The sequence below is a fragment of the Eucalyptus grandis genome, chromosome 7, assembly GCF_016545825.1.
Source record: "Eucalyptus grandis isolate ANBG69807.140 chromosome 7, ASM1654582v1, whole genome shotgun sequence".
Classification (NCBI taxonomy): domain Eukaryota; kingdom Viridiplantae; phylum Streptophyta; class Magnoliopsida; order Myrtales; family Myrtaceae; genus Eucalyptus; species Eucalyptus grandis.
In genome coordinates, this window is record NC_052618.1 from 16,138,517 (window position 1) to 16,155,710 (window position 17,194).

Below are 17,194 nucleotides of genomic sequence, written 5' to 3' on the forward strand. Positions count from 1 at the left end.
GAAAATAATAACACTTCAAGTCTTTATTTGAAACAAAATCTACTTCAGACCTTTATTTGAAATAAATCTACTTTAGATTTTTATTTGAGAAAATGAAAACACTTCAAACCACTATTTGAAATTTTCCTCCAGTTCTATATATATGGTGTGTTTACTGAAAATTGGGTTTTTGCTGCCATTTTTGTCACAATATACCTTTAATTTCGAATAACTATTTGACAATAGAAAAATTCCTTGATCGATAAGAAATTTTAAATACCAAATATCCTCCTTTCCATTTTTTCATAAATTAAGTGGGAGTGTATGGAGATATCCTCGATAATTTCAAGTTTTAAGATTAACTAAATCATTGAGTCTGCGTCATGTCATTCATCTTCCAACGAGTACTTCCTATTGGAAGTTCCACTTTTATTTCTTGCAACTTAAATTCTTTAAAAATATATTTTTCTCAATTTTCTGAGGCCTATTATTGGAAAATTTGCCTAATTTAATTTTCAATCATCAATATATCATCAACAAATATCATGATAAATGAATTTCCTCTCCTTGAAGTAAATAGGGAGTAATAAAAAAAAGATCAACAGTTGTTAACATCCGAGAAATTAAAGGGGAGGAAGAAGAAGGACAAGAAGAAGAAGATCCGTTAGGTTTTCCAGTTCTTGCGTTTCAAGCATTCGGTCACTCTCTGCTTCTTCTCTCTCTCCTCTCTCTCTCTCTCTCTCTCTCCAACCCTTGAGCCGAGCTGCACCGCCGTATCACGGCCTCCGACCGCCGCCACCGCCAGGCCAACTTGGCGTTCGGTAGCAGCGCCGCCCCTCTCCCCGCCTCGTCCGAAACACCCTCCCCGAAACCCTTAGGTCCCTCGCTTCGGTTCTTCGGGATTTCTCGAAGATTGACGAGGACCAGGAGATGGAGAGGTTCGGGATGGACCACGATTACGACGACCGGCAGCGGATCGACCAGGAATTCTACTACCGCCGGCGGAGGGAGAAGCTTGCCAGACCAAGGACGACGTGCTCTATGGCATCTTCCCGTCGGGGGGACTCCGATTCGGACTACGACGACTGCTCCAAGAGGAAGCGGAGGAAGAACAGGGACCTCCTAGGTACGGCTGATCTGTCGAAGCCCGTGAATTTCGTGTCCATCGGCACGGTCATGTCAAACAAAGAGATTGACGAGAACTCGAAGACAGAGAATGAGGACGAAGAATCCGCTGTTGTGGATGAGGATAGGCCGGGCTTGGGGGTCTTGAGAAGAACCGACAAGGGATTGTGACATTCATTTAAGCAAAGTTGCGTCCTAGGGATATGGGTGTGGGTTTCAACGACTTACGAGGAAACTCTTGCAAAGGCACCTATTGCCTCGTTCGGGCCAGAGGAAAAGAAGCCATCACCTGACGTGCCCGGTAAGGAGAAGCTTTGGTCTAAGCAAGCGAAGAAGAAGACGCTGAAAAACAAAGCGAAGTATATTACGGCAGAAGAACTGTTGGCGAAGAAGCAGGAACAGGGCGTTGAAGTTGTACAAAAGGTACTCGACATGCGTGGACCTCAGGTTATGCTGTTAGCAAACTTGGAGAATCTGAATGCGGAAGAGAAGGCGAGGGAGAGTGATGTTCCTACGCCCGAGCTCCAACACCATATAAGGTCGATTGTGGACCTGGCTGAGTTGGATATTCAGAAGATCGAAAGGGACCTGAGGAATCAGAAGGAGACAGCTCTGAGCTTGCAAGAGGAAAAAGAGAAGTTGCAAGCTGAGGCAGAACTCCAAAAGAAACAACTGAATAATCTAGCAACTAAGTTGTTCACGTGGAACAACGGAAGCGCAATCACGGTAGAGTCTTGACTCTATTAGTTTGTACACCCACTTGATGATGCCAAATTGCACTTACTTAGTAGCATCCAATTGGGGAGGGGCGACCCATAGCGCCAGAGGTGTGCAAGAACAAAGCTACATCCGAGGGATTGTTCACGACTTTGGACATCGAGTCGAGGCTTGGCTCTACGTCGGTCAAAGAGAGTGATTTTGGAATCGGCAGAGTGAAGCTTGGCAGTTAGGTGGGGGATGTTGAGCTTGGAAGCAGTGGATTGAGCCTGTCGGTTTCCTTGTTGCTGTGTCAATAGGAGCTTCGGTTCTGAGTCGGAAAGGTGGAACTTGAACTCCTTAGCTGTGTAGATGGGGTCGGGCGGAGCTGCGGTGGCTCGGCAATGAATTACCGCCAGAAACAAGATCACAAACTGCAAAACGAACACATATTTTCCAATCAGCAAACTATCATATTGGTCCCTGTGGATTGGAGATATACATATGCAGAATATGCAGACAACTAGTTTGTCGACGTTTGATTTCATTAAAATCATGCATTTCCTTTTGATAAGCTTTGACTTTGTTTTACGATGAATCAATGCTTGCACATCCCAAAAAAGAACCTTTGGACTCGACAAAAAACGCTCTTCATGCTCTTCCCAATTCAATTTGTTCTTGTTCAATTGGCACCATGCGCTCACAAAGAATTTCATGCCTCCAGTGCAATTTTTTTCAGTAGAAATCGATGCCATTTCCGTTTCTATGTTCTTTAAGTACTGTAAAACTCCAAGAAACATCTTCCTCTTTCTTTTCCAAGCTATTTCCCAGTCAATGTTTCGCAAGTCATCAATCTCATCATTAGAAATTCATCATCACTACCATCTTCCAGATATTGCATTCTCGAATTTAAACAGCATCATCCGTACTCATGAACAGACCGAGATGACCCTGACATACCTCGAGGGTGTTAGGGAAAGTGAGTATGACGGCGTCGGTGCGAGGCAATGATGAGCACGGTGGCGTGGTTGACGAGCTCCTGCAGCCACACGTGCATCAGGTCGAGCTCCCCGAAGGCAGAGACGGCTCTCCCGTTGGGGAAATCCGATGCGGCCTTCGTCAATAGTTCCGTGAGCGTAAGTTCTCCCATCCCTAACCACAGGGAATGAAACGAGGGGAATCGGCTTCAACCGAAACCGATCCTCGATCGGATTGAAGAGGGGCACCACAATCGCTTGGCGAGACGAGAATGAAGGATCGACAAGAACAGGAATTCGCACGAAGGAGAATGGGGGAAACTGGAGCGTTCGATGACGGTGGCAAGTCCATTCTGGACGACAAAACAAATGTCGTCCAAGTTTGAGATAAGAAATGAAAACCACAGCATCAGAAAAGGTCATCACAAAAGGATTAAAATCCAGTCCAAACCAAGATTGGGGCAATGGCGATTCTTTTGCAAATTGTATAAATGCAAAGAGCAATGGCGATTCTGACGCTCCATTCTTTGCACGCACACACGCAGATCTCGTGCTCCTTCACAACAGAATACACATTCAAAACTCGATTCTGTTCATATAGAAAACTTTAACTCAAACCAGAGAGATTAGCAAGCCACATGATAGCAATTTTCATATTGTACAAATGACGAGAATCGTAACACCATTTGACAAATGAGCATACTATTCCGACAAAGTCAGCCATAATAAGGGTTCGATAAGTTGAGAACAAATCGAATTTATGTAATATGATTTTGCGGTTCCACAATTGAATCGAATTTACATACTGATCTAGTTTGAGCATTTCACTTAACACCTGATACGCATTTCGATCAAGGAGCTCATACGCACAAACAAACCAACGATTCACTTTCAGATCCTTACAACCACAACAATACGAGTCCGAGTTGTTAATCGAGCTTCAATCTCAACTGATGTACTCACAAACGTTATTACTTCCTAAAGCTCACGAGCTCTATTTCGTTCATAAACGGTAGAAACAGAGTGTGTGGAATTTACCTTGATGACATCTAAGTTTTTGACCTCAGACGGTGATCAAATCACTGACAAAGCTCCTAGAGGTGTCAACACTGATGATCAGGGCCGACGAAAGCGAAACGACCAAGGTTTGTGAACTTGCAACTTGCAAGCGTCCTGACCAGAAAATAGAGCAGAATGAGAGTTGGCCTTGCTACAACGAAACTGGCAAAGGCGGAGCAGCTACAGGGGTGGCTAACATTTCTTGAAGGACGACAGAGAAGGAGAGTCGATCAAGAAGCCTCAAGAATTCCCGAGAAAGAGAGTTTCTTCGTCTGGTTCAGCGTATGCGTTCTGTGGTGTTATTGCTGAGCCTATGGCGGCTATCAATGGTGGCTCGACAGTGGCTGTTTTGGTGATTGGAGATGGTGGATGGTGGATTTCGAGTGTCGATTAGTGGTGGAGAATCAAAACGCTGTCTTCTACCGTGTTGATACAGCCGCAGTGTTGCATGCTTCAAAATTTTGGACTTACTAAACGGGAGTTCTTCAATTTTTAGTGTCGCTTCACTTCTTGCATTGTATCAAATTAAGTGCTTCGTTGGTGGGTATCTACTAATCATACCTATCATTTTAGTAAATGTTAATTTTGTTGCAACATGCGGACTATATATGCTAGTACTTCAGTCTCTCTTTCTTTGGTTCTTGTATGAGTGGATGGCTGCTGGTATTGGTGCCTTTATCTTTGCATAAACAGAAGGGATACACGCTTACTTCGATTAGATCCCACTTGAAGTATCCTTCTCCCTCCTCGATTAGATCCCACCTAAAGTATCCTTCTCCCTCCGTACTCCTACCCCCTTATTTGCTTGAGTTTTCTTCCATTTATATCAGTTTCTCAATTGAGAGTATTGGAAACGAAGAAATGATAGCCCTTGGGGTGGTCACTCTTGTTGGTGATATTTCCCCAATCCACTTCATACCTACATTGTTAGTACACTCAGTAATTCCTCATGAAGCAATCAAAAAACTGAATATAAAAGAGACATACTTAAAATATAGAACAAAGCAAAAGGAAGAGAACTATAAAAGGTATATCTTGGAAATGTTGCAATATTCAATAAGGTAAACCAACATAGCTAAGAAGCTCACCCAGATTGCAAACCTAGAACATCTGACAAGCCATGAATGATCAGTAATTGAGCCTCCGTAATATGAAGCTTTCAGCAGGAAAGCAATGTCTAGAAATGAAAGACTTTGCTCCATGGATTGGAAGCACATAGAAAACTGCTTTTTCAAACATGCCTTGGATGGCAGCAAAGTTGAATGATCAGCTTTGCTTAGCAGAACATGCTTCTATGATTTGATTCTGATCAAAGTGATAAAAACACATTTATAACTTCCACAATGCAATGTTAGAAGGGTAGAGAACTCATGCGTGTATAGGAGTTAGATCTCCAATTCATGCACTTAAAAGTTTAGAAGACCAGTGAACCTCCCTGTTTGTCATAATTCTGATCTGACTACATCAGCAGTCGAACAAACATCAATATATTAGTAACCAGCATTATATGACACAACCTCTTGGTTGAAGTGATTCATGGAGAACCAGAACATACCCTCAGTGATCATTCTTGCTGGTGATATTTGTATTATTCATGTCATACCTACATTGTTAGTACACTTAGTACTTCCTCAAGAAGCAATCCAAAAACTACATATGAAAGAGACATCCTTAAAATATACAAGGAACCACAAGGGCACTTCAAGGCCAGTGTTGTTGTGCTTGTAAAGCAGAAGGAAGAGAACTATAGAAGACATATCTAGGAAATGCAGCATTATTGAATTAGGTAAAACCAACATAGCTAAGGAGCTCACTCAGACTGCAAACTGAGAAAATCTGAAAAGTCATAAAGGATACATAATCAAGCCTCCATAATATGTAGTGTTCAGTAGGAAAGCTATGTCTAGAAATGAAAGACTTTGCTCTAAGGATTGGAAGCAAATAGAAAACTGCTTTCCCAAACATGCCTCGGATGGACAGCAAAGCTGAATGATTAGCTTAGCTGAGCAGAACATGCCTCGCCTCTGTGATTTGGTTCCTATCAAACTGGTCAAAACACATTAATAACTTCCACAATGCCATATTAAAAGGGTAAAGAACCCATGCATGCACATGAGCTATATGCCTAACGATACAGTTAAAACATTTGGTGGACCGGTGAACCTCCCAGTTTGTCATGATTCTGATCTGACTACATCAGCAATTGAACCCCAGAACAGCATATATGTAAACAACATTATATGATACAACCTCCTGGTTGAAGAGATTCATGGAGTACAAAAATATACCCCACAAGTTCTCATTTTGTTCCTATTTGTAATACCTAGCACGACAATCATGAAAATGGTAACTACATTCCCACCAAATACCACAACTGTGGACACTGTCGAGGGGAAGCCAATCCAAGAAAAGTGAAACTACCACACTATTCCATTCGAACCAGAAAAGACAAGGTATCAAATTTAAAGGATATACATTACTAAAACAGTCAAACAATCTATTTCCATCCTACACTTGAACAGCCACAAACAGAGATGTTCAATCAAAATCAGCTAAAACAACAGATGCTCCATTAACTAGTGAACAAACGAACGAAACTACATAAACATTAATCATCAAATCACTTACTACTACAGAGAATGGGCCAAAATGAGGCATAAGGTCAAGAGAGAAGTGAGTAGTGAAAGCTCGTTTAAGTGGAGTCCTTTGATCATTATTTTTTCTCTATAGTTGTGCAACTTAGCACTTGATGATATACATATATATTAAAACCAGTCAGTGTGGAAGACAACTCAATGGTCACCAAGTTGAACTGGAAAGAGCTTAACCAGGAATTTGAAAGGCTAAAGTATCACATGATTCGTTCTAAAGCTAGCTCCAAAAGTGATTGTATCACTTAACATTTCTAAATATACATAGTTTACATATCAAGAAATGATGATGAAAATGTGAAAATCCTACGAGATTTCATTTCCACGATGGATATGTTCCTTGGTGGGTGGCAGAATAATTCAAGAGTTACAGATTCTGCATCAAATTGGATAAAATAATCCAAGCCTAGACATAAGATCAGGAACCACTATGGTTTGCATGTGAAGCCACTGGAAAGAGCTACAAAACAATTCTCGCACAACTGATTTGATTTGATACTTCGGTTTTGCAGCAACCCTGATGGTATATCTTGCGGCAACATCATCACTATTTAAAATAAGAGAAGGAAAAAAATGATAAATGCATTGAATCTAGCCTCAGTCAAAAGTGAATCAACAAATGTCAAATTCCAAGACCTCAATTTCGCATCAGAAGCAGCTTAAAAATCTACATTCCTCAAATCTCCATGATCTGTATTTCCAGAGAGTCTTTATGTTAATCTAATGTCACTAGATACATGTATACAAGAGAAACAAATGCCCCAAAAGGCCTATCATCAATGACAATGTTGCCTAGTAGTGAGCTTGAGGAGTTCGCCACTTTCCTACACTGCATTATTACAGAATGAAGCAACACATGATATTGATACTAATAACCACGAACAAAGCAGACCCACATAAAAATTCATTCAATCCCTAGAACACCAAAGCACATAATTAATCAATCAAATTTGAATTGACTGAATCATGGACTAATTTAAAGAATAGCGGTTCAACAATAGGTCACCGATCAAAGTTTATGAGGGCAAAGAGTGTCATTGAATAGCAAAAGCAATTACTACTTTGTAACAAGACAAGCATGTCCAGAATTTGTGAATGGTTGCTTACCCTTTCAAACAAAAGAAGGAGACATGAAACTTTCTGAGGCTAAAACCAAAAATTACAAGCTGAGTTAAGTAGAGTAATTACAATGGTCCCATCCTACGTCAACGATCTTATAATGGACACATGTGCCATGTATTATCTCATTTTTCTGTGCTTATGATGATCCCATCGTAATATTAATATCAACTGAAAAGGAGACTTTGAGTAAACACCTATTAAATTTGCGACCACGGAAAATATTCACTCCTTGACAGCAACGCATTCAAATAATGCAACTAAACACACTGCCTTAATAAATTAGTGACTGCCAATCTAAAAAAACCAGAGGATGAGGAAGCACTTTGTTGGAGGGACATATCAGAGATGTTACACTGTTCATGAGCAACTCTCATTTCGCACACCATGAGCCATTCTCGTGTTCGATAGATCCTGAGGGTGACGAGTGATCTAATGAGGCTGGATCCAGAAAAGCTTCCTCCAGGTGGGATGGCTATGTCTTCACGAGGCTTGGGAATGATGGGCACTGACTCCTGCTGCAACTCCTCTTGAAACTATAAGGACTGATGTATTGCCAGCCAACATGTAGTTCATCTTTGCAGGAGAATTTATGACCTAGACAATCGCCTGCATAGCAAAATTGAATGTCATAAACTCCACTACAGGCCTGAGACCATAGAAAGCAGCACCAACTTCAACTCCAGCGAAACCAACCTCTGTAATTGCAATATCAACAACCCTCTAAGGTCCATGCTTCTGCCCAAAAAAAGAAAAGAGAAAAACCTCGGTATTCTCCGACCTCCTCACCCATTAGAAAGACTCTAGGATCTGCAGATATTTCGTCGTCAATGCAGTATTCAAAGCCTCTCTCACAGTCATCTCTTTTGCTGCGGTGGCATAACTATGTAAAGGCGTTTCTGCGTCACAACTTTTCCGCAGCCTTTCTCTCAACATCACAGCATCCAAGCCTCTGGCAGTGGCTTTTCCTATTAGAATCAACAACATCATGCTCTCTCTCTCTCTCTCTCTCTCTCTCTCTCTCTCTCTTTCTCTCGAATGGGTATCCTTGAAAATAGAGTTCGGCTTCATCATTCCATCAAACACCTTCCTTGCAAACTTGACAAATTTTTCTCCCACCAGATTTTTTTTTTTTTTCGCATCTCTCTCTCTCTCTCTCTCTCTCTCTCTCTCTCTCTCTCTCTCTGTGGCTCTGGATTCCCCTGATTCATCTCCAGCAATTCAGATCATCCCACAGTGAACGACACCATCAGATTCCACACTCGGGTCGCAGCCACTCTGATTCAAGTCGTCGCTTTCCTGTCCTTATCCATGTCTGGATCAGATTTATCTGTGGCCGGGCCATCTCGGGCTCACGCCACCACCGCCGCTGAACCATCGTCAGACCCATTTCATTTCCGAGACAAATTTCGATTCATTCCAGAATATGTGCTATCCGATTCTTTCTTCGTTCTGTTCGCTCCCACTTCACTGCCGTCTTTCGGAATTCCATTATTTCGCCCATCCACGCCGCGCGCAAATGGGGATGCCCGGCGGTGTCAACTGTTTACAAGAGCTTTATCCGATTGCCAAGGCTAAGGTCGGATGGATCATCATCATCATCATCATCTGGATACGATCCACCGAATCGAAGGATGAGATTCTTCGGTTCCGCTCTCGGCACTCCCGTCGGTCCGGCGTCGCTTCGTCAACCACGGCAGCCGAGGCCAATATGAGTCTGTCATCATCATCCAAGACGATACGCCCAGCGTGAGGATTGGCGGCGGCGAGCATGAAGAGAAAAAACAAACAAGAATAATAATAAAATAAAATAAAAAGGCGCGAATCGAAGCGGGAAATGGAGATGATTCGGATGTCGTGTGGGAAAACGGCGCAAATGGGAGAAGCCTGGGGTTGTTCTGGATGAGAAAGGAATTGAGTTTGAATATAAAAAATATATTTAAAAAAAAGGTAAACAAAGAACCCACCGTTGTTTTCAAAAAAAGCCGGTGAAAAACTCCAAATTATATTCATTTTTGTTGCATATATTTTTCTTTCTGTTAAAATTATGTCCATGGCATATTTATCCTAAAATTATTCTTATGATATAGAAAATTTTAAGTTTATATCAATATGACATTCACCTTTCAATAAGATTTGGTTTGATGATTTTATATTTTTTTCGGTTGAAGTTCTTATTTCATTTGATGTCAACATCATTCACTTTCCATTATCCATATAAGCAAATTTTTTAACCATACTTATTGATAGAGGGTAAATATGCTAAAAAAATTAAGGTAAATATGTTATCGTAGGCAAAATTTAGAATTTTTTTTTATGGTTTTTCCCCCTTTTTTCTTGGCTTCATCAATAATCAGTCACAACTCATAATTGAGAATATGTCGATCTCTCTCATGGAAGCAAGTCCATATGCTTATCGCTTATCAGCCACCGCTAGGCTCCCATCGCCCTTTCCCTCCTAGATGTCCTTGGTGGTGATTATGTCAGTTTTTCTTATGCCTTTTATTATTAGGAAAGTGCTTCCGTCTCTAGATTGCTCGGATGTTGAATCACGGCTTGAAATTTGCTTTCGCAGATCATGCAAATTTGTTGCCTGTGATTCGTTCTTATTTGAATGAACAGTGTTTTGATGTCATTTGTGAAAGGAAAATTCCACTTTTATCTCTCGCACTTTCAATTCCATAGAAATATTTTTAATTTCCACATGTCTTTCGACTTCATATTTCTATTTAAATTTCCTCTTATTGGAAAATTGACCCAATATCATTTTCGGCTAATGGCATACAACAACGAACGGCGTCGGAAATGAGGGATTCCAAGATTTCAAGCGATCTTCGGCTAGGAATGGGTCGTGGCTTTATTAGCATGTGGGGTGGGCTATAGAGGGGTTGCAGCCGATTAGCCTTGATGGACTTAATACGAAATTTTATCTTGTCAGAGCTATGTGAATTGGGCCACGAACCAGAAAAGTATCCCTTTTTAACACCCATCATTTTCTAAACGTTTTTATTTTTTAATTAGTTTATTATTCATTTGTTTGTTTGTCTATTATTTTTCGCTCTCTTTTGCTGTTTTTGATATTTTCTATTTTTGTACTTTCATGGAGATCGACACTTGAATTGCTTTAAAAAATTCAGGTGTTGATGACATACATAATAACATTAAAGTTAGTGCTATAAGAAGACCAGTATTTTTGTGAATTGGTTGGTTAATAATACATTCCCCGAATTTTTTTTCTGCAAAACCAAAAATCATAATGAATACACTAGCCAATTCTTTTGGTGACATGCAAAGAAGGTTTCCTGATGATTATAAACTTTGTAACTTATCTTGCTTGCTCGTTTGCACTCCCTTTTTCTATCGGAGTATTTCAGGGAAAGGATCTTCTTTGGAATCCCTCAAATGCGTTGGAAGTTCTTTCGCGGTGAAAATCTCTATTTCAAGACAGGAATGTCTTAATATATGGGTTTTGGGATTCCCTTATACCCAGTTGGTTTCTAGAAGTTGTCTTGCCTGCTGTGAGAATATCAAGCATTAACACTTTTTGCGAGCATTTGGACCACTGACCCACTAGAAATTCAGAAGACAACAAGAGAATTGGAGAAAAACATAATGAAAGAGATATCAACGAACGAAGTCAAGACGTATTGAAATTAATTCTAGAGTTGAATCGGATATGAAAATGACCTAGTGGTAAGTATGATTGTCGATTGACGGACATTATCATTGTTTGGATGTCACGAGGAATGGGCCGTCTGTGGAAATTTCTTATGGCATGATCTTCCTTCCTTCACCTATTGTTTCAGAATCGTCTCGCTCTTTGTTTCTCTCTAGCGCAATTCATTGAACACCTTCTACTCAGAGGAATGCAACATGTTCTATCTTCGACCAAGCATGGTTTTCTTTCTGTTCATCTTCCATTTTTCACCAAGTCTTCCCCATTAGGTCGTTTCATAATATTCAACTTCCAAGTCAAATTTCAATTCGTTCCAAATACGTTCTATCAATTATTGTCTCATTCTGTTCTCTCCCACTTCATTGCTGCCTTTCGGATTCCAATGGCGTCGCTTGCGTCCTTCGTTTCGGGGATGTCATGGTGATTGCGTGACAAGAGCTTTATCCAATCACCGAGCTAAGGTCGGACGGATCATCATCATCTAGATAGGATCCGCCTATTCGAAGGATGAGATTTTTGGATTCCACTCTTGGATTTCCTGCCTGTCCAAGAAGCCCCTCCAAAGGAAGACTTGCTCAAAAGATGAAATTCGTCAAAAGGAAGATTCATCCAATATCTCGCAATCATTTCCTTTTAATTTTTCTTATTCTTCAAAGAGCCATAAAAAACTCTAAGTAGATTAATTGGGATATATTTATAGTGAAATTTTATTTGTGATGTTGAAATCTTGAATTAAAATTTTCTAAATTTGTATTATTCTTCATTAGATAATTTTCCAGCAAAAAATTAAGTCACTTTCCAACAAAAAATTAGGTCGTTTAGAGTGTCTATCTGTTTGCCATCTATCAACCGCCATCGAGCCACCACTAGGGTCCCATTGCCCTATCCCATCCCTCCTAGATGTCCTTGGCATAAGCCCGGCCTAGGGTAGCATTCCTAGTCCTTGTAGGAGTGGGATTATTTTTAATTGATACACACGATTGGATGAGATAAACCGCGCCTTTTAATGTCATGCTTGGCTATTCCCGAACACCTTCATGAAATTCTCTCGCGCTGAACTCGTTCCCCTCACTGCGCTCTCCACTCGGCGAATCTTGCGATTCCCCCTCGGCTTCCACGCGCGCCTCCAGCTTCGGAGAGGGCAGGGAAAAGAAGAAAGGAACGCCCACTTGGTGGATCAAATGGGCTGGAGCCCATTGATATAATTAGTTCATTATTTATTTATTTATCTTTTTTTTTTTCGCCCTTCTTTTTTTTTTTTTTTTTTTTGCTATTTTCTTTTTATTTTAGTACTTTTGCAACTACATACGCTTGAATTGTTGACAAAGCTCAGATGTCGACAAAGTACATGATAACATTAAAATTAGTGCCATCGAAAGCTCGACACTTTCGTAATTTGGTTGTTTGACAAGTGCATTCTGCATTGATTACTGCATTCCTTGGAAATGTTTTCCAAAAAAGCAAAAAATGATGACAAGGGCGGAAAGAAAAGGCTCTTCCCTTTCTAAAATTAATCAAATTTTAGAGTCTAAAATTCCAATTTAAATTCTATGTTGGCATTACCGACAAAAATTTGTTAAATTGGCACTCCCCCTTCTCCTTGCAAATTCTAATATACATGAAGCAGTTTGAATATAATAATTCTAATTTTGGAACTCAAGGTCTACCATTCTTTCAAAAGGACGAATATCAGAGAAAGCTTCTCTTGTGAGTCGCAAGAGCATAAGCAAAAACATGAGATAGGGTCTCACTTTTAAGCCAAAGTGAGTAAGTCCAAATGGAAGATTGGTAGCACAGTGATGACACTTTAACCCATTAGAGTTTGGGATTTGGGGCTTTTTCCTTGGACAAAGCTCTCAATTCAAAATGGGCACTACACTGTCAATTAGTGAGGGAAATTTGAAGAGATTTGGCTTCTTTACTATTCTATGCATATTGTTTCGATTGATTAAGTGAAAATAGATTACTTGTTTTTTCTTCAAACAAAGGATTTTATCAATTTTCTTTTCTGGTGGAAAAGGTGTTAGTGATGTTGGTTTTCACTGGATTTGTTTTATATGCATATTGTAAATCTTGCTATGAGAATGAATAATTTTTTTGATGACCTGATTGTGTATTTCTTTGCATCCAGCAAAGACCTGCTGCAAAGATACTTAACCTTGCATAGGAAGATGATTATTGATTTATTTGAACAGTATGATCTTGAAGGTCTCATTATGATGATGTACAATTGTACAAAAATGCAATCAAACACCGTATTTAGAGCCTCTCTCACACTCATCTCTTTTGCCACAGTACCATAATTCTGCAACCCACATCTCTGCAGCACGACTCTTCCGCAACCTCTCTCTCAACAACAAAGCATCCAAGCCTTCGACAGTGGCTTTTCGTCTTACAATCGACCACATCTTGTACTCTCGAACTCGAACTTTCTCGCACCGCCAGATAAAGCTCACAAATTCTCCCTCTTGAAAATGGTATTCTTCGAAACGAAGCCCAACTTCGTCATCCCACAGAACACCTTCGTTGCAGACTCGGTTCCCTCCTCCACATTGCAACCGATGTTTTTCAATCTGGATGAATAGCTGGTGGGAGCTCCATTCGTGGATGCAGGGAAGCGTCAGCTGTAGAGAGGTTCCAATTGACAGCTTCACTCCCTTTTGGTTTCGTAGAGAGAGAAGGAGACTCTTCTCTGCTCAATGTGCATCGCTGGAGTGGAGACTAGATCAAGGAGAGAGAGAGAGAGAGAATCAAGACGGAGCGATCGGGAGAGAGAGACCGACGAAGGAGCTGAGAATTTTTAATATTTTCTCCTCTCTTTTCTTTTCTTTCATCTGTATTTTTTGTTACTTAAATATTTATTGCCAGTGAAAATCCACGTGTCAACGACGATGAAACTCTAAAGCCCCTGCTTTAATTACATATCAGTGAATATTACGTGCCCTTTCGCAGCCTCTTTCATCCTTATTGAACCAACGAAAGGGAGGAAAAACGCATGGAGATCCTTTATCCTTAAAAATGGACTCACAATCTTGTCTGAAATTTAATGAACTGATTTATCGTTTAGTGAATTCATATTGCGTTCAAGTCGTGATCCGACGCTGGACAAGCTTAACTCTTTAATTTGAGCATAAATGAATATCATATATGTAACACATTCTGACTATACCAGCTCAACAATGCATGCTCTATAATCAAAGCATCGGGTGTCACCACAAGAAGTACCAGCATAGTAGTCTCGCGTCATGGTGTTGGACTTTAGATCAGCTAGTACTTTATTTGAAGCTCATACCTAATCTTCCAATTCACAATACTGATCACCAATTGCACACCTTGTATATAAGCACCACGTCTAAGTCACTTCTCTTGAGAATCGGACCCTATAGAATTCTCATGTAAACAAGTGTGATTCTACGTGATTCATACTTATGTTATCCTATAGTCCTTTGGTTCCCTTTTGGTTCTTATTTGGTTTACTAAAAAAAAAAAAAAAAACACCCAATTAAGTTCGGCTTATAAATAGGGTCCTTTCTACGGTGCACTTCGTCATTCATTTTTTGTTTTTAGGCTAAGTAAATCTCACTCTTAGTCCTATATCATGTCATATAGATGTTTATTAAATTTCTTTTTTGTATGACCTCTCTCTATGTATGTATGCATAAAAAATTTAGTCGAAAGGTGGGATCCTCTAATTTTAGGAAATAAATTCACATTATGATAATTGACCCATTGCAAATTTTTGGTCTCTTTCCTCTCCTACTTTATACGGTTCTCCCTCACAAGAAAGTACACGGTAGTTAGAATGCACCATGTCATAGGCGGACGTGGCATTTTTGTTGAAATCCAATCAAAAAATGCCATCTGTCAATGATGTGGACATAAATAAAAAAATTAAATCTCTCTCTCTCTCTCTCTGCCGTCCATAGCCAGCTCCTCCATCTACAGTCATCAGCAAAGTTCCCGAATCCACATCTAGGGCGACCGTCTATGGTCGAGCCACCCGTTTTGTCATCGCGCCGGCTCGCATTCATTGCCCGTTCATGGCCGAGACAGCAACCCACAATAATTCACAGCTCGTTCATTTGCTTCCCCGGGCGGTCAACCAAAAGTAGAGACTTTCAAGTCAATCTCACTTTGAGACCATCAATGGCGGAGCCATTGAAGCATACGACACTAGAGTGAAGGTCCATCATATCAAAAAAACTCAAGGTTGATATCTTGAAAGGGCCATCAAATATGTCTCTGTACAAATTTGGAAATGGGTGCTACTCCAAATTTGTCTAACTCTATATATGATTATATGAGACCAGCAAGAGATGTCAACGCTCATCCATGGCCATTGTTGATGTCGTTCGTCCAGATCTGGAATTCTGGGCGCACACAAAAACATGAAAATCCAAGGTCCATGGTCGCCGCAGGAAACTTGGAAATCCAATGTCCATGGCCAACGGTGGGAGTCATCAGAGCTCACAGTGGAAACACGACATCTCTAGCCACCGGCAGAGTCGCCGACGCTCGCAGAGATTTGGAAAACAGAGGACCATGGCCAATTGAATTGGGTCTGGGCCTCATGGCATGGTTTCAGTTTGGGCCAGGTCCTCGGGCTAGAATATCCCAAGCCACGTATTTTTTTATGGGCCAAAGAATTGGCAAGAGCCCGTCGGGATCACATTTTAACTCATTCAAGAAACGTATGCTAACTCAATATAAATTTGGATACACTGCACTCGGGAATCTAAATAATTGATACAACACAAAAAGATGCGATAACGTGGATGCACTAATTTACTTCATTTGGGAGCACATGAGATTGGAGATAGTTAAAATAAATGTTTCATAAAATTCATGCAATTTCGAAATTTAATACTACCTACATTTTTTTCCGTCTTTAGCTCATCCAAGGGGAATCGATAAAGCAAATTGGACTATCTATCTCCTGGATAAGAACCGGGCTGAAGTTTTTTTGTGAAGCAACTTCCGCTGGTCGCTTCATTCAGCTAAGCCAGTCATGGGTCGATCTATCAATACAAAGCAACCATCATGTGACATTGCTAGTGTCCTACTAATAGTGGGACCCCTCGTTGCTCCTTTTCTCACTTCGCTTTCGCATCTTACTGTTGTTGCGACCAAATTTTCGGGTGCACCACCTAGGATTTAGCTAATGGATTACTAAGCCTAAACTTAGCTTGGGCTCTCCCAAGCCCATACTAATTCGCGACGTAGGTTCAAATTCTTAACATGCCATTAATTTTTCAATTATGAGTTGCTATTAATCTATTTTTGGTGGGTCGATTAGAAATCCAAGTAAAGTAATGGGAGAAATATTGTATTCCTACAAACTAGAGATTGTGAGTTCGAGGACTTGGTTACGCTAGATTTCTCTAATGCCCTTTCGGTACCTTTCTCTTTTATTTTGAAAAAAATGTTTGGCAAGCAGTTTAAATTAATTTTAATTTACTTTCCTAACATGTGAGCTGATCATACAGGTACACAAACCACCAACTTAACACCAAAGAAAGTAAATAAATAAAATGCAGGACTTACCTTATAGCAACGAAAGCATCTGCAATGTTAGATCATAATTCACATCAGCAATCCTAGATATGATTTCTAATTAACAAGCCATCACTCAATTTTTTGTTTTCACTTTTTTAATGAGAATAAAATCCATATGCAATGCAATGCTTCTAATATAATATGGAATGATATGGCATAACATCATGTCATAAACTATGTGAATGAGTAAATTTTTTTGTGATTTCTTAATGAACATGCAATAATTAAATATGCAATCTAAATTAACCAAAATGACCTAATTCTAATGACGTGCAGTGCAATGCAATGACGTACAAAAGATGCCCTAATTCCATATGACATATGCATGATGATTTTTGTGTTTTGTTTTATTAATT